General features: G+C 39.7%; 1 protein-coding gene across 5 annotated transcripts in view; it reads left to right on the top strand.

Annotated features, from left to right (window-relative positions):
* The first annotated feature begins 1,717 nt into the window (after positions 1-1,717).
* LOC100301959 (uncharacterized) overlaps positions 1,718-21,072 on the top strand; it is a 206,519-nt gene continuing 187,164 nt past the window's right edge. For 3 of the 5 annotated variants that reach the window (XM_018237140.2, XM_041577606.1, XM_018237139.2), the window contains exon 1: positions 1,724-1,927. The gene's annotated coding sequence lies outside the window, so the exon portion shown is untranslated. Of the gene's footprint in view, positions 1,928-21,072 lie in introns of all 5 variants that reach the window. The other 2 variants (XM_018237143.2, XM_018237142.2) reach the window with 2 other exon arrangements.

Raw genomic sequence — 21,072 nt, 5'->3', positions numbered from 1 at the left:
CCACGATATCGATCGGGAAGGTTGGATTTTTACCCGACCGACCCGTCGGAGCCGCTTGGCGCATCGTAATTCGATCGTTCGGCCATACGCCCGAACGTTCGAATTACCCCCGATATAGCCACGCAGTTTAGTGGCATATCGGGGAAAGATCCGCGCATTTGGCGATGTCGCCAAACGAGCGGATCTTGGAGTCTATGGCCACCTTAACAGCAGCTATAATGTCCTAATTAGTTTCTTTAAAAAGAATCTGTAGTCTGATTAGGTTATATATATGTCACTTCAAGAAAGTGGTATGGTATGGCAATGTGTGCTTCATCTTGGCTATCCCTAAATGGGATTTCAGATCTATATACTGCTCAGGCCAAATAGATAAAAATATAAAATATTTCTTATGGCTATAATTTGTATTTTGTCTTGGCTTTCACAGAAAGGGGTAAATTTACTAAGCGGCAAAAAATTGCCTTTGCTGCCATCGCAACACTTCGCCAAGAGAAAATTGGATCAGACAACGCTAATTTACTAAAATGTGAAGTTGCGTCCACGGCAACGAACGCTGGCGAATTTTTGCTCACGTTAATTCGCCAATCAAAGGGAAGATGCGATAGTGTTCAATTTTGCCATGGCGTTTTTACGTCGCGTTTTTAAAAAAGCTCCGCCGGCGTGCCAACATGCTTTTTTCAGCACCTAGGTTTCTTTTCCCCCAAGATGCACTTCTCATTGTTCTCGTTCCCCATAATTCCGCTGGCTGGAAATAGAAAATGGAAAAGCTATTTAGAAATAGAAAAACTATTTACATGCAAAAATGGAGAAGGAATGATCGTCACAAAACAACGTAATTACGTCGTCGGCCCTAAAAACGTATATGCGGCATTTATCTCGCGAGTATTTGGGTGCCATATTTAAAATACGTATTTACGTAGTGTGGTTTCAAACTTGCAGATCCCATAGAGTCTATTGATTTGGTAATTTCTTGACATATTGGCGTTTCTGCTAAAAAACGCCAATACTGGCGTTCAGTGGTGGATTTCAGCTTGCAAAGCCCTGTGAGAATTGCCATAGTGTGTTTTCCATTAGTTTCAGTGGAAGTGCAGTTTCTGCATATTTATGCTTTTTTTTTTTAAAACGCAACATAAAAACGCCACGTCTGGCCTTGCCCTAAAGCTGCAAATCAGCTTCCCCAAGAGACTTGCTTATCTTATATTGTTACAAAATTATCTAAGTATCTATTCTGGGCTCTCTGCCAAAAGCCAATTAAGTTTGAAACTTTGTATCTTTTTCTGACTGTTCAGTGCAGGAGATCAAAGAGAAAGTCGGGCTATTTCAGGATTGCGGGTTGAGATGTCAGAATCGGGACTTTCACGCTCAAAACAGGACAGTTGGGATGTATGTGTCATTGTAAATCAGTATAACACAGAGCCTGCACACACATTCCCTGGCTGCACCCAGAGCACCGCCTCTAACTGACTTTGTTCTGTGCAGTCTCCCGTGTGACACTTCTCACTGATATTCTGCTTCTTTGTCAGAATCCTCTTCTCTAATCACTTTCAAGACTTCAGCAGCCATGAGAAGGAAGGAGCAGGTGACATCACACAGAACATCATCCAAGGGAGGAGCTGATGACATCACACACTCCATATCTGGCAGCTTCATTGAAAGCAATGCTAGAGTGTTTTGACCAATCAGCTGGGGGAGGTGTGTTTACCTCAGGTGGAGAGTGTAGCTGGTTTGTTATCTGCCTGGATGTTAGTGCTGGCTGGAAGGTGACTATTTTACTCCATTGCATGCTTTTTGTTCAGTTCAAGCAGGCTCCGCCTCCTGCCAGTGCTCTGAGCCAGAAGGAGAAAAAAGAGGAGGCGGGGACTGGTGCGCATGTCAAGCTGTGTCCATGCAGAAAGGAGGAAGAGAGGCTGAGACTACTCACACTCAGGTACTGATTGGTAACATGCCTGCCTAGTGGCACTGCTGCAAGTGTCCTTGCTTCACCCACTTATTTTACAGCTTGTGATGTGCCTTCATCCAGCACTAACACTGGCTCAGCTTAGGGGGAGACAGTTGCAGCCATTAGCTGCACATAAGGGACAGTACACTGTGAATTTCAGGGGGATCACTGTTAGTTTGTTTGGCAGCAGAGGGTTGCTCAGTGCATGGAGTTATTATTATTATTATTATTATTATTGACATGTATTTATATAGCGCCAACATATTGCGTAGCACTGTTGCAGAATGACTGGGCTTCCAGGCAGGGTGATGCTATATTTGCTTGGGGAGCAGTAGGTCAGTGAAGGCGGAATGCAAATAAATTATCCTCTGTCTCTTTTCAGTATCCCCCCCCTCCTTAGCTAAGCACTGGTGTGTGTGTAGGGCTGTGTGGATCTTCCCAGGCTAGAGTGCTTACACTGTATCACGTAGTGTTTTACTGCCTTACAACTCACATGGAGCATGCTTTGTTACATTCAGCTGAATGGTAATCATTATTCTGCAGCTGTTTCTATACTTCTATAACTGTGGCCTCAAGATGTTGACTGCAACTCCCAGCATCCTCTGCCAGAATGTCTTATAGGAGATGCTGCAATTTATAGCAGAGGCTGTAGGGAGAGGTTTTGGGAGTTGTTATTATCATGTATTTATAACATGTTCACATCATCATTTGCAGTGCTGTATTGTACTTCCATGTTTACAACCCATCACATACAATATTGACTGACGTCGGGGTTCTGCTCATTAGAGCTTACAATCTAATACACAAAGTGGAGTTTTATTTCAAGATTGTACAGTCTTTTCCAGGCTGGCAGTTCACATAGGGCTCACAAATCACTTGTAACCCCCCCCCCCCCCATGGGAAGTTTATGTGGCTCCCAAACTCTTTTTACATTTCTAAATTATATGGTTGGGGATCTTTGTCCTATGTAATAAGAATGGGTACAGCTATTAGCTTGTTGTGCTTGATTTTATAACAGAGGTGCTAAATGGCTCTGTAACAGTTACCCATAGCAACCAATCAGATTGTTGCTTTCATTTTTTTAACTGGTGTGCTCAAAGATAACTGCTGAATGGTTGCTAAGGGTAACTGCACTGTGTAGTTGTATGTATGTATGTATAGCTTTATTTGGAAAGCGCTGTTAAAGGAGAAGGAAACCCCCAGGGCGCTAAACCCCTCCCCCCCTCCCCTGTGCTGCCCCCCCTCCCTCCTCCCCCCTGGCCTACCTGTCCCCCTGGGCAAATGCCCCTAACTTTTTACTCACCCCTCTGCGCAGGTCCTGTCCACGGAGTACGCAGTCGCCATCTTCTCCCACGCGCGTCTTCTTCCTGCTCTGATCGGCGTTTTCTGGCGCATGCGCAGTAGGAACAGGTACCGGTACGGCTCTACTGCGCATGCGCCGAATGTCACGAAGTTTTCCGATTTCACTTCGTGACATTCGGCGCATGCGCAGTAGAGCCGTACCAGTACCTGTTCCTACTGCGCATGCGCCAGAAAACGCCGATCAGAGCAGGAAGAAGACGCGCGTGGGAGAAGATGGCGACTGCGTACTCCGTGGACAGGACCTGTGCAGAGGGGTGAGTAAAAAGTTAGGGGCATTTGCCCAGGGGGACAGGTAGGCCAGGGGGGAGGAGGGAGGGGGGCAGCACAGGGGAGGGGGGGAGGGGTTTAGCGCCCTGGGGGTTTCCTTCTCCTTTAAGGAGCAGCAGTGCAGTACAATGCATAAAAGTACAATATAAATAAGTACAATATATAAAAGTATATACACAATAAATATACACAGAGCTTAAGTACTATGTGGTAAGAGACACAGTAGAAAGGAGGTCCCTCCCCCATAGAGCTTACAGTCTAAGTGACTGTCTATGCCACTCAGTCTAAGTTTAGCATCCGGGTTATTAAATGCGCCCCACTTGGTAGCATGAACAGCCCCTTGTTGCAAGGGCCAAACTGCAGTTCTCGGGAAATTCCCATTTCAGGGGGTTTCTGGGAGCAGCTTTACCTCTATTTTTTTTTTAAAAAAGCTTTGTGTTCAAAAATTATTTTTCTTCTACAGGAAAAAAAATAAACTATGGCAGAAATGTGGGTCCAGACCAGTTCTAAATTGTGTGTTTTTTTAAAAGCATTTTACAATGGGGTGTGTGCATAGCTCAAAGGGCACATTGTCTGGGTGTTGTGCTTGAAAGCAGCTGAAAGGATCAGGAGTTTCACACTCATACTTGGAGGACAGGATTGGGAACCTCTGCTCTATTAACTGCACAGAAGAAGTTGTTTTGTGGGTGCGTTTACAGCAATATTCAGTATATTGATCCACCTCTGCTGCTTTTTTTGGGCCTGTGAAAAGTTACTTTGCTGATGTTTATTCATGGGCCTAATGCAAGCTTTTGACAAGGTACCCAGTTGGTTTTGGAACTGTCTTTCCAGTACACTGTCTTCCAATACACTTTGAATATGTGATAAACGCAGGACGTTCTGAAAGAGGGCTGAATGGATTCTGACTAGTTTGTATCTCCTGCACTGTGTCTGGCTCTATATGTTGTTTTGAGTCTTGAGAATGGAATTTCAGTCATTAAACAGATTAGATAAACATGAGTAACTTTTTAAAACAATATATTAGAATCCCACAAGCAGACAACCAAGCTGTCCATGGTTTTCCTCTAGCACCTCATCCTGACCCACACTTATTACACACAATGTAGAACAAGCAAAAACTGGACCAGTCTGTACAATTGCTTTAGTCACACAACATCTTTCCGGTTACCACAAACCCTTTATCAGGTGTGAGCTGAATAAAAGACTGAAATATGACTAGGAGTGGGCCTGGGTTGAAAAATGAGTAATAACATGTAGCAATAACAATAAATTTGTAGCCTTAATGAGATTTTGTTTTTTAGATGACATCCTTTTAAAAGCTGGGAAGAGTTAGAAGAAGATAATTCCAAAAGTATAACAAAACGAAAAAATTAAGGCTAATTGAAAAGTTGCTTAGAATTAGTAATTCTATAACCTAAAAAAAATTAAGTTATGGGTGAACCACCTCATTTAACCTTGCAGAGCAGAACTTGATATTTTGGGTTGCTGTGAAGTAAACCTTCATGCGTGTAATAGGCAGAAGTAATTTAACCTGATATAGGGTTCATGGCAATCCAAAAGTGCTGGTCCAGTTTCCTCTAGTGCTATATTGTGGCTTAGGAACCTTCTGTGTTTAATCTGATTTAATATAAATGACTGGAATGAAGTTATCATTATTGTTCTATGTGCTTGTTTTTTGACTAAATATATACAGGAGTAAGAATGCCAAAATTACTTCAGTGCTATTTTATGTTTGTATACACTTTTTTACTTAGTGCTGAACAGTTCTCTGTGTATCTAGTTCTGGTATAGCTCAGTGTTCTAAAACACTGAAGAGTTGTTCCCTTTGCTTTGCTTTCCTAATTAATGGGGATGAACCAAACTGAATCTGAAACCAAATTTGCACATTCATATAGGAGGAAAAAAAATTTGGTTCAATATTGAACGGTTTGTCGCATTCAGTTCAAAACTTTAGGATTCGGCTTGGATTCAGTGCTAAGTTATTGCTGGATTTGGCAAATTCCTAATAATTAATCAAACAGAGACTTGAACCATGGTTTTCAGATAAAATCTTGGGTTGCTGTTGTCTGCATGCTCTGTTAAAAAATGGCTAGACTCTCCGCCATAAAGCATGGCAAGTTTACAAAAGGAAGGGTTTGTTCACCTTCAAAGACTTTTTTTCAGTTCAGTTGGTTTCACCATTAATTGATTGGTTACCATAAATAAAGACTTTTCCCAATCACTTTCAATTTTCTATTTGTGACCGTTTTTCTAATATTGAAATTTAAAGTTTCATTTTTCACCTTCTAAAGCAGCTCTGGGTGAGGGGGGGGGGGCTCACCAACTCATTAGCTTCTAAATTGATACATTTAGTTGATACATGTTATTTTAGTCCCTGCTGAGCAAAATTTAATTAAATGGAGCTGTTAGAATTGATACAATAGTTGCTAATATTCCACAGCTACTGCTGAAAAATGTATCCACTCATTGTATCAATTAAATGTATCAAATTGTAACAGCTCAGGATGCTCCTGGATCACTGAGCTGCCAGACTGAAATCCCAGAGACAAGAACATTAAACTTTAAACTTCCATTTTGGAAAAATAAAGATGGAAAGCCATTGAAAAAAGTCTTTGTTTGTGGTGCCCAGCAACTCACTATTTGGTTTTGAATAAAGGTCCTGGAAACGTAAAACAAATGTCCCAGCAATCTGTAACATGAGCTGTGGACTTTACATATAAAGGGTTAATGGGATATAATAATGCACTAATTTGTCCTTTTTAATATTTAAATTACATATTATATGCAAATGTTACATATTATATGCAGTGCTGAGAGCAGCTCTTGGTTCAAGTGCTGTCCTAGCCACTAAACACAAGACCTTTGGCTGCACTCATCCCTCATTGCTAGTGCATTCACTGATTGTGGAACAGAGAGATGCCCAGGTAACTAAGCTCCACCAAAGGATTTACCCATGAGGTTATTGGCAGTGGCTGGGGTGGGGGGGATTTTTTTTTTTTACATATATATATTTTTAATATAGAAGTGTCTGTGTAGAAAATATGCCCTGATTATATAGGTGGTTTCAGCACTGTGGATTCTACATTCCCTGGCACATAAAGGGTTAAACAGCTGTGGAGTATATCTCCCCTGACAGTATATCCCAGTGGGCCTCCTTGGGGAAGCTGTGTTGTAAAATATGACCTGTTATTTTCTGATTTGGTGGAAGGACACGCAAGGCACATGGTACATCTAAAATAGCACCTCAAGCAAGTAGAAAAGAAATGAACCACAGCACTGACAATCCAATTCATTTTGCATTACTCTGGTCCAGCTGCTATTCCCCTCCTCACATACTCATGTAGCAGGATTTACAGTAACTTGAGAAAATAACCATGGTAGGTGGAATAGATGGAATATAATACTCATAGCATTGTAAAAAAGTTTTGTTTTTATTTGTTTTATTTCTGTGTTACCTGCAGTTTAAAAGTCTGACTATGAGGTATGCAACCCAAAACATGCTGAATGACTAAAGCAGTGTTGCAGAAGTTTTTGCCTGATCCAGTTTCCTCTTCTAGTGAAATATATAGATCTTTGTTTTTTACTACCCCTTCTTCCATATATTATACAGTATATCATTTGATATATGATATATGGATCAGTTGTTTCAGGCTGATTTATTGTATATTTCTGCAAAAACATTACTAGTCCCTCGATTCTCTGCTCGTAAATTGTTTGATTGTACAGGGAAGCTAGTAGCACTCTGCACACTGCACTGTAGGATAAAAACCAATCAGCAGCTAGACTGACCTGATAGGGAACTGAAGCCTGTCTTTGCTTGAGTGACTGCAGGGATATGATTGGCTGTGTCCCTGCTACTGTGCTTCTGGCTGGGACAGTGAAGACACGCCCACCCCTCATTTAAAACACAGACAAGGACCAGAGAACATCTATTGTCATGTTATAATATTGTTTCCTTCAATGAAATCACATTTTTTAAAAATGTTTTAGGTTTTCCAATTGTTTTTTGGTTTATGTAGTTTAACAATCCGTGATAAAATGCCTTGGATGTTTTGTATTAATTCTTTCCATCAACATGGAAAGAACATTAGAAACAATAACATTGAAAAATGAAAGCATTTTAAAGTAATATGTAATATATTGTTAACATGCACTGCTAAAAACTTTGTGTTTACACAGGTTACATAACAAATAACTGATAAAACACCATTGAATTGGACAGGGCTTATCTGTTATGTGCTATGCAACCTGTGCCTTTTTTTTTGGAATGGCTGCCCCCATGGCTACACAGCATCTTGTTTATATAAACTATAGTAATCTATCTGAAGCAAACACCCTAGTTTTACCGATGCAGAGCAACAGTACATTATTTCTGTTACTTTAAAAACTGAGGAGTCAAAGGTTTTATGTACTCCACAGCCTTGGTTATATGATTTGGCCAATAATCACAACAGAAGTGGCCTAGGTTGGTATAATAGGCAATCCATCTTTGACAGAAGGGTAACATTTAAAAGGACATTTCATTTGCTAGTTGTTGCTTTTATAAGCAGAACTTGCTTTTAGTGATGAGCAAATTTTTTCGCCATGTATTGTTTCTCTGTGAATCTCTGAGTTTCGGTGGCAGTGAAAGTTCACGTTCAACAAAAAATGTCAAACAGTAGACAAAAAAACTTGCCCATAGCCTCTAATGTATTTTGCTACAAAAAAAGTAGCAGCCACAAAAATGTCACCCATAGACTTCAATGTCTTTCACAAATCTGTTGCCGTTTCATGAAAAATTCATATATTACAGTAATCTAAATATTTGTTTTGAGAGTAAATATAAAAAGAGAGACCATTCACACTGAACACTGTATGGTTCAGCATTCTGAGATGTGGTTTTGTGTGCAGCTTTAAATTATACCTCGTAAAAGCCTACCTTAAAGCAAATTTTTTTTTTAAATAGTTTTTTTCTTGTTTTTAGCAGAATAGCAGTTTTCAGATTTTGAATTCTTCGATATTTCCAGGAAACGTTCTCTAGACATAACATATTACAGCATATAACCTGACACTATTCACACTTTATGAATCTTGAATTCCAGAGGCAACCTTTCTGTAAATTGTTGTACAGATTGAGGACACAAAGAAAATGTGCTCTGTGGTTTGTTTTAGTTGTTTAACCTGCAGTAGAATGGTCAAAATGAATGGCTGTTTGGTTGCTCTAGGGTACTGCACTTGTACAGCAACTTCCTTTAGTGTTAATAAATTACTCCCAATATCTTCCTTATGGTACTCTGTTTAAACTACAATGTTAAGGGATTCTGTAATGGGAAAATGTTTTTTTTTTGTTTGTTTTTTTAAAAAAAATCAATTAATATCACTGCTCCAGCAGAATCCTGCACTGAAATCCATTTTTCAAAAGAGCAAACTATTAATTTTGATTTCTGACATGGTGCAAGACATGTTAGTTTCCCTTGTGTCTTCATTCATGTGACTTGTGCTCTGATAAACTTAGTCACTCTTTAGGGTCTGGCCACATGGGCAGATTCAGGGAGATTAGTCTGATTAGACTAATCTCCCCGATCTGCCTTCCCCTGCCTTCCTCCGGCTAAAATGTAAATCGCCTGGGGGCAGGCACACAGATCGCTTTGTGTTCCGAAGTCGCCCAAAGTTTCCTTGTGAGGCAATTACAGGCGACTTCGGAAAGCGTTCCCCGTGCCTGCCCCAAGGCGATTTACATTTTAGTCGGTTGAAGGCAGATCTATGCGAACAAGAGTCGTCTGGATACTAATCTCCCCGAATCTGCCTGTGTGGCCAGACCCTAAAGAGTGACTAAGTTTATCAGAGCACAGGTCACATGAATGAAGGCACCAGGGAAAGTAACATGTCTAGCACCATGTCAGAAATCAAAATTAAACAGTTTGCTCTTTTGAAAAATGGATTTCAGTGCAGGATTCTGCTGGAGCAGCACTAGTAATTGATTTAAAAAAAAAAAAAAAACTTTTTCCCCTTTTTCCCATGACAGAATCCCTTTACATTGTAGTTTAAACAGAAAGATATTGGGGTATTTTTTTTAACACTAAAGGAAGTTGCATTACCAGTGCAGTACCCTAGAGCATCCAAACAGCCCTAATTGTGACCATTCTACGCCACGAAGAAGGCCACGATTTCGACAGTTACATTGAGTAGAGGAAACAATAGCTTATCTGAAAGCAGGCACAATGACCTGAGATGCCTGCCTATACACCAATATTACAGCTTTAAAAAAACTTTTGTTGGTTCAGGAATAAAATTTTAGGAACATAAAACTTCAAACTTCAATTTTGGAAAAACAATAAAAAATGGGAAGCAATTGGGGGAAAAAAAGTCTATTTCTGGTGAACAATCTAAAAACAACTGAAATGAAAAAAGTGTTTGGAATGTGAACAACCCCTTTAAAGGAACAATAACGTCAAAAAATAAAAGTGTTTTAAAGTAATGAAAATATAATGGTGTTGCCCTGCACTGGTAAAACTGCTGTGTTTGATTAAGAAACACTACTATTGTTTATATAAATAAGCTGCTGTGTAGCAATGGGGGCAGCCATTCAAAGGAGAAAAAGCTCAAGTTACACAGCAGATAGCAAATCAGCTCTGTCTGTCTAATGGTGTTATCTGTTATCCATTAGTGAACCTGTGCCATATAGCCGTTTTTCAATTACCGCCATTGCTCCACAACAGCTTGTTTATATGAACTGTAGTAGTGTTTCTGAAGCAAACAGATCAGTTTTACCAGTGCAGGACAACAGTACATGATATTTTCGTTACTTTAAAACACTTAAATTTTTTGGTGTTACTGTTCCTTTAAGTAACTTTTGTTTGTACTTTTTTTTGTGTTTCACTACTATCCCATATTCACTGCCCAAAAGTTCTGTGAAGCTGTGCCTACTGTTCTCTTGTCTGTGAGCCAAAAACCAAAGCCAAAAGACTTTGTGTCAGGAGTGACCTTATGAGTAGTGGGGAATCCCTAGAAACTAGGGATTAATGTAACGAGGGATCCTTCATACAAGGGGCAGTAGAGAACAGGCTGGGGAAAGGCAAAGCAGTTGAAGTACTGAACACAACATGAACAGGATGGCAGGGACGAAATAAGACTGAACAGAGACAAAGTGGAGTAGACAGAGTACAGGACTGGATAGGTGGAAATGCACTACTAGGTGGGTTAATGACTGGGCATGGTGTGACACAGCAGATGACATGCTGGACAGAACTGGATACAGTGTGATCAGAATTCAGATTGCGTTCAGGGAAAGCTGAATGCAAGCAAGCCCAAGACAAGCACAGGCTAAATATACAGGTTCAGGGCAAATACACAAGTTCAGATATTTGTATTAGGATTAGGGATGTAGCGAACTGCCGTTTATGTGTTCGCGAACACCGGCAAAAAATGCGAACAGTTCGCGAACTTCGAACACCCGCAAAATCGTTCGATTCGAACGATCGAAGGATTTTAATCATTCGATCGAACGATTTTCATTCGAATCGAACGATCGAAGCCATTCTATCGAATGATTTCATTCAATCGAATGGCTTCGATCGTTCGATTCGAACGAAAATCCTTCGATTTTAGCGGTCGAAGGAATCGAATGGTCGAACGATTTTTGTTCGAATCGAACGCGAACTCATATTGGCGAACGCCGCGCGACATTCGCGAACTTTCGGCGGACGCGAACAGTCGAAGTTCGCGCGAACTAGTTCGCCGGCGAACAGTTCGCTACATCCCTAATTAGGATACAGAAGACAGAAGAACAAAAACTAGGGTTGCCCCTTCCGTGGTCTCACCAATCCAAAAGCAAAGGTACTTTGGTAGTTTGCATGCAAATATAGCAGTGCCACTTCTGCAGAAAGCCTGCATGCAGATTAAAGAGTACTAATCTAGAAACAACAAGTTAATTTACATCTGAAACATCACCAATACAGCTATTGAAGAGGAAATGTAAGATTTTTGGAATTGGATTGCAGAGGATGACACTAACCAAAGAGTAGTGAGGGAGGGCATCAGAACTTTATTCAGCAGTGGCTACAAAATTCACTACCTATGTCATTATTGCCCCTTATTATTAGCAATTACTTATGCTGCATGCCCGCATCAGTCACTATCCCAGTGTTCACCATGGCTCTCCTTTTGGAAAAAAAATAGTTAATGTCTTGCCCTTCTAGGAAGCAGTTGAACGTGCATGTGTATATCCAGACAAATTTGACGGGACCTCGTATAACTGTCATAAATATGTCTGCTCCCCATCCCCTTAAACACGCACTTTGACTTGTTATTTTGGTGACTCAAGATGATTTATCAGAAACATGACCATTTTCTTTGGAGCAGTCTCGTGTTCTAATATTTCTAACATTTTTTTTTTGCACCATTTCCATATTTAAATTTATGTTGTATAGATTGTGGGTTGTTTCTTTTTTTTTTCCTGTTTAAATCTGTTCACAAATGATAAAATAGCAACATTTACATTCTCTATGGACTCGAGATTAAAAAAAAAAAGTCTTTAAAAAGTTTTTTTCTGAACATTTTTCTAAAGATTTCACTGATGTCTCTTAATTTTCTATATTCTCAGACCAGCAATCGACCACAAAAATATTTTAATGAAAAAGAAATGTATCTCCAATCTCCAATATAATTAAAAAATGTGTACTGTTTTTATAAGAAACCTGACTGTATGCAGTGAAATTCTCCCTTCATTTACTGCAGTGGAAAGGAATTGTCAGACGGTCCCTAACTGCTATGCAGGTAAACAATCATACTTATGTCTAGTATAGGTAAATCTAAAAACAACTGGACTTGCTGAGTAATCAATGAAGACGTTTCACTACTCATCCGAACAGCTTCTTCAGTTCAACTGACTGGTGTGGGAAATTCTTGGCATATAAACTCTTCCACTAATCCAATCGCAATGACACATTTTAACTCTTCAAAGAGTTGACATCTGAAGAAATTCACAGAGGTGTTGATTCTGTGTAGTTACTGTGATAGGATTATCCAATGTGTCATGCAACTCCTAGATACAGGTGTTACTTGTGAGAGTTGCATGAATGGATATGTGAAGTGTTCTGAAACAGCCGGGGTACAGATGTTAGAACAGCATTGTATGTAGCAGACAGGTGGTGTCGAAGGCCCCCACCTCTGTTCAGGGATGGTTTCTCCACCTTGACATGAATTGCCTCTTTCACACCTCGTTCAAACCAGCGGTCTTCTTTATCCAAGATTTGGACCTTGCTGTCTTCAAAGGAGTGTCCCTTGTCTTTTAGGTGTAGAAAGACAGCTGAGTTTTGCCATGTAGAGTTCGGCCTTTTATGCTGAGACATTCGCTTGGTGAGCAGTTGTTTTGTCTCCCCAATGTATAGATCTGTGCACTCCTCGCTACACTGGACTCCATATACCACATTGCTTTGTTTTTCTTTTGGTGTTGGATCCTTTGGAGGTACCAGTTTTTGTCTCAGTGCGTTGCTAGGTTTGAAAAACACAGGGACGTGGTGTTTGTTGAAAATCCTCCTGAGTTTCTCTGACACTCCAGCTACATATGGGATGACTGTTTCGCCTACTATGTGTCTCCGGGCGGTTATTTCTATTGGTGTTCCTGTTGGGCTTGGTTGCTGCTGTTTTGACAAAGGCCCAGTCTGGGTAGCCACACGCTTTCAAAGCTCCTCTAAGATGTTTTTGCTCTTTTTCTTTGGACTCTGTATCAGTTGCCACACATTCCGCCCTGTGGTGCAGAGTTCTAATGACACCCAGTTTGTGTTGCAGCAGATGGTGGGAATCAAACAACAGATATTGATCCGTATGAGTGGGTTTCCTGTATACTTCTGTCTTCAAGTTACCCACCTCTTGGATGCATATCAAACAGTCCAAAAAGGCAAGTTTGTTCTCGTGGACATCTTCCCTTGTGAACTTGATGTTATTGTCCACTGAGTTAATGTGTTCTGTAAAGGCCGCCACTTCATTGGATCCGATTTTAACCCAAGTGCCATCCACATACCTGAACCAGTGACTTGGTGTAGTTCCCTGGAAAGTAAGTAAGGCCCTCCTTTCCACTTCTTCCATGTACAAGTTAGCTACAATTGGAGAGACTGGAGAACCCATTGCACATCCATGTTTCTGTCTATAAAAAAGGTTCTTGTACTTGAAGTATGTGGTGTTAATATGCTCTTATATGTTTATATGCCGAGAACTTCCCACACCAGTCAGTTAAACTGAAGAAGCTGCTCGAATGAGTAGTGAAACGTCTTCATTGATTACTCAGCAAGTCCAGTTGTTTTTAGATTTCCCTATACTAGATATACCATGACCTGGATGAATGAAAATCTTACTTATGAACAGTAGGGGGAGCCCCCACCTTACTTCCCAGTGTTTCGGAACCTCAGCAGCTTTGTTTCCCTGTAGAGCAGTCGGCGACTGCGTAGAGATTTGTATTGGATTTTATTTTTGCTTTTACATCCCCTCTAATGTTTCCAACTCCAGCAGCAGGGACAAAGATCATGGAGCCAGATGTTAACAGATAAACTGGGATTCTATTTGGAGGATTATTTTGCTGCAGCCACTGGTTCTGCAGAGTTGGAGAAAGTTTGTATTTGTAAAAAAAATACAAAAACTATAAAATCCACATTAAATTACATGACAACACAGGACCCAATGCAGTCTGTATATTCTGATTATTAATCAGTCTTGCTGCATTGGCTTCTGGCACATATTATTTGACTAGTGCTGTTTTGATAATTTATGACGATCCCTAAGCAGCCCAGACCACACTGAGCATGTGCACAGTCTTGATCTTGCAAAGATGTTTTATCAAAGTTACAAGATGGTGACCCACTGTGGCCAACTTTGAAAGCATTAATCATTTGTTTGATTAGGCTTGTGGTGCACTAAGTTCATTATGTTATGTTATGTTCATTTATGTTTAGTATACAAAATACAGCAATTCGAGCCATATTCTATTTTAGACTTTCCTTGTCCTTTTTGCTTTCGTGATTTTTCGGTGTTTTGGGGTGTTTGAAACTGGTTTTTGCTTGAAAACTCAACAAATTCACCAGGTGACAATTTGAAAAAAAGTCTCACGATTCAAGTGTCATCAAAAAAAGTCTCACCATTTTGTTGCACCAATTTTTTTCGAGAATAATTATTGGCAAATTAAGGTGATGCGGGTATGAGTTTGATCAAATTTTTAGAAAATAGCTCCTTGGTATGAAGCACAGTAGATACTATAGTTTGAGGACACTATGGTCTGAAAACATGTTAACCATAAGAGTTCTGTGGAGGAAAAGTTATTTGCTGTTATTTTAGAAATATTAGTCACCTTTCCTGTGTATTGCTTAAACTTGGTTAACTAGCACAACTTCCTTCCTAACAATAAAAATGTATTATTATTGCTGGAATTCGATATATCTCTCTACCAGGCCAACGGTTTCAGGGATATATGACTGACATCCATGGCCATTGGATTGCTACAATTTGCAGCAGAAAGAATTGAAATAGTTAGAAGGAAAAGTATAATGCCTGGGGGGAAGTTTATAATCACTTACCTGATAGCCCAGACCTGTGCTCTTCTTTGCTAAAAAATGCACAGCCAGGGTACTTCTGTAAGAGCACCACATCACCATCTTCTTTCTATCCTTTCTTCTTCTCTTCATTCCCAGTAATGTGCACACGTGTATTAGCTTAAAAAGCTGAACTGTTCACTTTACTGCACATGCCCACTAGCCTGGGGCTGAAAAGAAGAACAGAAAAGTGGAAGAAGAAGCAGAAGACGATTGCTCTTCTTACAGATGTACCCCAGGCTGTTGCAGGAAGAGCACAGGTCTGGGGTATCCAGTAAGTTATTATAATCATTGGGGGATGCTTAACATTTTGAAACCTCCTCCCCTAGTGATTATACCTTTCCTTCTTTTTTAACTGTTGCTTTATAAATATGTGATGATGATGATAATAATAATATGCTGCAGTATGGTATTAGCTGTAGGTAATTGGTGCATGCAGGGAGCAGTCTTACAGTGAGGGTCTAAAATTTCTATCAATTAGCAGTTACTTGTACCCTTTCAGGAAATTGCAGCCATGTTTTCTGCTACTTTTCTGCTATGGTGCTTATCAGACCCAGGGCTTAATTTAAGGTGGCCATAATATAAGATCTGTTGATTTGGCAAGGTCACCAAATGAGCAGAGCTGTTCCATTGGGTGGGCAATATCAGGCTAATCCAATTGTTGGACCTAGGGACAAAAGATCAGATTACAATGACAGGAATATGAGTCTTTGTAGCGAGGAGCACATTAACTAGACAAGATCCGACCATAAAATCAAACCTGCTGAAGCGATATATGGCCGATTTTTGATCAAATATAGATTGGGTGGGCCTATCTAAGAGCCCCATACATGCTGAATTGGTCTAAAGGGCCTGAATCAACATCTTAAATCTGCCCATCTAAGGCCATCTTAATTTGGAAAAATTTGGACACTATTTGTTCAAGAATTCTTAAGCAAGTATAAATGAGTTGTTTAAAATGGGTAGAAATACAACAAGGTCTGACACTCTGTTCTAACTTGTCCAGTAGCATGATGCATCCCTAGATGGCTAGCATTGGCTTAAGAGGTTGCTAGGGTCCACATTATAGTAGGTAACCAGGTAATAATTTTAATAACCAGGCAGTAATATGAATATGAAAAGGACTTAGTAGAAAGATGAGTAATAATAGGTAGCAATAACTACATTTGTAGCCTTATAGAGTGTTTGTTTTTTAGATGTGGTCAGTGACGCCCATTGAAAGCTGGAGTCAGAAGAAGAAGGCAAATAATTCTATGAAAAAAGAAAATAAATGAAGGCCAAGTGAAAATTTGCTTAAGCTATAGCATACTAAAAGTTAATTGAAAGGTGAACCACCCCTTTAAGTTGTCCACGGGCAATAGGCAAAACAGAAGAAATTACCATCCGTTGCCTTCAGAATCTCCTGAAAGTGCTTAAACAAACTCTGGTTCTCTGTCCCAGCCGTGTCATGCTGTTACTGAAAATCTAAGTTGAAGGCAGAATAAATGCTCTTGGCTCTGCTGCCAACTCTTCTAACATAACCTTTGACAGACAGAGATGCTGTGTGATTATTTATGATCTTCTTTCTAATGGAAAATCCTTGTGTGAAAAAGGTAAATCAAGGACACTAATGCTTTGTGACCACATAAGAACACAGTGGCCAGACAATCTCAAGACTATGTATGTACTTCAGATAATTACTGATCTGCTGAACTAAAGCCTACAGACCACAAGGCATCGCTCATTACTAAAGAGTTTGCAAGCCTGCCTGAAGTAAATTACACTTTTAGGTGTGAAGTTAAGCACACATTTATCATGAAGGCTCTTATTGAATATCCTGAGAATCACACATTGGAGACTGATTTAGTCTTGTTCAGAAGAATTTGTTAGAAATTATTAAACTGTTAAAGGTAAACTCTCTCTCTAAAGTAAATTTGCAGTTTGAGAATGGAAGCAGGTTACTTTAGGGGCACCTGGCCCTTCTACTAAGATTTCTAAATGAATAGAGGGAAGAATAATTGAAATAAACAAAAGTATTCACATCCCTTTTCATAAAAGTTTATACGAAAAACAATCCAATTAGGGAAGTCCTGACCCACTAAAGTTAATTAACTAAATATTAGTGTGTGTGTGTTTTGTTTATTTCTTTTTTTGCAGTCAGTATTTAAGGGCCTATTTTAAAAATGCACAGCCCTGCAGAGCAATTGTCTGCCAAGTGCATATAAGTAAGAGGTCAATGAATGTATTTTTGGCTCTCTGGCACAACTGAGAACAGACAGGTGGCAACTAATTTTATCGCAATCTGTGTGTAGATGCTGATTAACTTACTACATTGGAATGAATACAAAATTTAATGAAAATACTGCTGGAAGGGTTATAAACCAAAGGGGAGTTTCAGGAGCTGAGAATGTCCATGGAGGAATTCCCCCTCTCTGCTGAGAAATGACATGTGCCATGGGAAATATTAAAAGTTACATTTTGTCTATAATAGCTTTGCCTTTGCATTTTTAAAGGACAAGGGAAGTCTAAAATAGAATAAGGCTAGAAATGCTGTATTTTGTATACTAAACATAAACATGAACTTACTGCACCACAAAGCCAAATCAAATAAATGATTTATGCTTTCAAAGCTGACCACAGGGGGTTGTCATCTTGTAACTTTATTAAACATCTTTACAAGACCAAGACTGTGCACATGCTCAGTGTGGTCTGGGCTGCTGCTTAGGGATCATCATAAATTATCACAGCACAAGTCAAATAACATCTGCCAGAAGCCAATGCAGCAAGACTGATTAATAATCAGAATATACAGACTGCACTGGGTTCTGTGTTGTTGTGTAATCTAATGTGGATTTTATACTTGTTGTATTGTTTAATACAAACTTTCTTCAACTCTGCAGAACCAGTGGCTGCAGCAAAATAATCCTCCAAATAGAATCCCAGTTTATCTGTTTACATCTGGCTCCATGATCTTTGTCCTTGCTGCTGGAGTTGGAAACATTAAAGGGGATGTAAAGGCAAAAATAAAATACAATACAAATCTCTCTACTATCGTCAACTGCTCTACAGGGAAACAAACAAAGCTGCTGGAGTTCTGAAAGGCTGGGAAGTAAGGTGGGGGCTCCCCCTGCTGTTCATAAGTATGATTGTTTCCCTGCAGAGCAGTTAGGGACTGTCTGACAATTCCTATCCCCAGCAGTAAATGAAGGGAGTATTTCACTCAGTTGCATTTTCGATACAACGTGTAGAGCTGAATCGTCAGATATACATTCAGTTAATGCCTTTAAGAATGGCTTGGATGATTTTTTGGACAGACATAATATCAAAGGCTAATGTGATACTAAGCTCTATAGTTAGTATAGGTATGGGTATATAGGATTTAATTAAAAGTAGGGAGGGGTGTGTGTATGGATGCTGGGTTTTCATTTGGAGGGGTTGAACTTGATGGACTTTGTCTTTTTTCAACCCAATTTAACTATGTAACTATAACTATGTAACTGTATACAGTCAGGTTTCTTATAAACACGGTACACATTTTTTAATTAAAGTATATTGGAGATAGATTTCTTTTTCATTAAAGAAAGTAAAAACAGATTTAAATTTTTTACATGCCCTTTAAAGGTTTCATAATAAGTTAAATATCACTTAGATTACTTTTCTGTTTTGGGGATTGTACTTTTACAGATATCATTATAATCCTCTCTGCCCAAGTGAGGGAGCAGCTATGTACCACACTAACCTTACTCAGTGCCTGACACAGCACCTTCATAAAGAAATGTGGATCATGAATGATGTACTTATGCAAAGAATGAGGGCAGGCATTGAGGCTTGCAGCAAGCAGGAACACACAGCAGTGAATGAAAAGCTAAAGAGGAGATTATTTATGTATTCAGGGAATTGCCACCATTGCAAAAGTTTTTGAAGGAATCCAGTGATTCAGTTCCTTTCATCTCTATCTCATTTCCTTAATTCTGAAATAGAGTCTGATTTTAGCTTGACAGTGCAGCTTTTTCCAGTAGAAGCTTTTTAGGGTATGTTCCTTGTAGCTGTTACTGATATGGTGTAGTCCAAGCCTTCCATTTCTGTTTCCTAGTTGTCGCAAAACAAAACCTTTGTGGTTCAATAGAAGTGTTGGCATTGAGAAAAGATGTGCTTTTAAGGCTTTCAAGTTAGCTGGGACAGCTTCAATGCGTATCAGGTACAAGGAGGCCAATAAATCATGCTAAAATTGAGATGGAAAAGGGTATTGCAGCAAGCTGTAAAAAGAATCCAAAATAATTTTTTAAATATGTAATAGTAAAAATAAATTAAGCAGGAAGGGGTGGGACCCTTAATATCTGAGGGGGTCAGCTGGTTGATGAGACCAGAAAAAACAGAGATTCTGAACTGTTTGCAAGGGGATTACACTTTACAAGTAGCTGGGAACATTTTTTTACCTGCACCAGAGCCCTCCCCTTTTAGACTAGAAGAAAATAACTTTCATTTGAAGCAACGTAGGTGGTTCTTCACAGTGAGGACAGTGAGGTTGTGGAATGCACTGCTGGATGTGATGGCCGATTCTGTTAATGCTTTTAAGAGTGGCTTGGATGATTTCTTGGACAAGCATAATATCAAAGGCTATTGTGATACTAAGCTCTATAGTTGGTATAGGTATGAGTTATATAATGTATTATCGGCTGGGTCAGTGTGAGTGTGTGTATGTATGGATGCTGAGTTTTATTTGGAGGGGTTGAACTTGATGGACTTTGGTCTTTTTTCAACCCAATTAACTATGTCTGCATTTTCCCCCCAGAATTCCAGTTTTATGGCCATTAGCAGGTTGAGTTGTAGCTGATGCATTAAGATTATCCCAATTGCAATGGCATTTCAATGCCAAATTGGTGCAATTGTTCTCATTCTTGCAGTATTCTTTGGGTGCAACTGTGCTGCAGTTGCAGGGTGCTGTGAGAACACTGGAGCTACCACCTGGTTTAGAGGTGGCAGTTGCTCCAGGGTTCTCATGCATCAATAGACACAACTGTTAATTTTTCTCTTGTTATTTTAAGTAATCTGTGCTGTGCAACCTATATGCTTTTAACCTCCCCCCATAATTGTTCTAACCCTAATCACCTTGATCCACGAGTAAGCACATTTGGGTTCTATTTGCTGCCTTCTCACCACACCGACTGCCATAAACTGCCACCTCTCCCTGTTTGCATGAACTTCTGTTATAAAAGGGGTTCACCTTCCCTCTGATTGGTACAGGAGTTTTACCAGATTTTATTATCAGAAATAAGAATTGATTATTTATATTGCACTATGCTTTTACGTTAATAACAGGGGTGGAGGTCACCGGCTCAGAAGGGTTCCACAGTTGGGGGGATCCTTGGGTCCTTGGGTGTTTGGCTTAATTCATAAACTGACACAGTTCAAGTCTCCATACAAAAACAACTCTTACAACTTATTCAGTGTGTTCAGTGTGCATGTGTGAGTATGATATAAATAACTGCTCAGTAGAGAAGTCAGCACATGTATTTATTAATAGCTTGTTCACTTCAGTGTTCTCCCTGGAGTGCCTATAGGCATAATAATATCACTTGGCTGTTGTTTTTTTTCGTAGATAGAAATGTAGAATGAACCATTGTGAGATTGTGGAAACAATAACAAGCCAGAAGTTTGAGTTTCTCACAATTAAATAGTGAGACATTTGTTCTTCTGCCATGTAAGATAAGATGCCCCTCCTTGTCGAACTTTAGCCCTGGGACAACATGTCCTTACAATGTTTATTTGACTAATATGAGGCTGTGGGGGCAACGCCATGATAGGCCTGAAGCTTGGACTACAATATTTAAAGATTTTGGGCTCATTTACAATGCGCAGTGCAGTATTTAAAGTGCACAAAGGCCAAAATCGACCCCCCTTTTATTTTTGCACATTATAGGCTGTGTCATGCATTTTGTAACTCTGTGCCCCAAAAAGGTAGAGCTC

The sequence above is a fragment of the Xenopus laevis genome, chromosome 9_10S (genome assembly GCF_017654675.1).
Source record: "Xenopus laevis strain J_2021 chromosome 9_10S, Xenopus_laevis_v10.1, whole genome shotgun sequence".
Taxonomy (NCBI): Eukaryota; Metazoa; Chordata; class Amphibia; order Anura; family Pipidae; genus Xenopus; species Xenopus laevis.
This window is presented reverse-complemented; position numbering and strand designations above follow the sequence as displayed.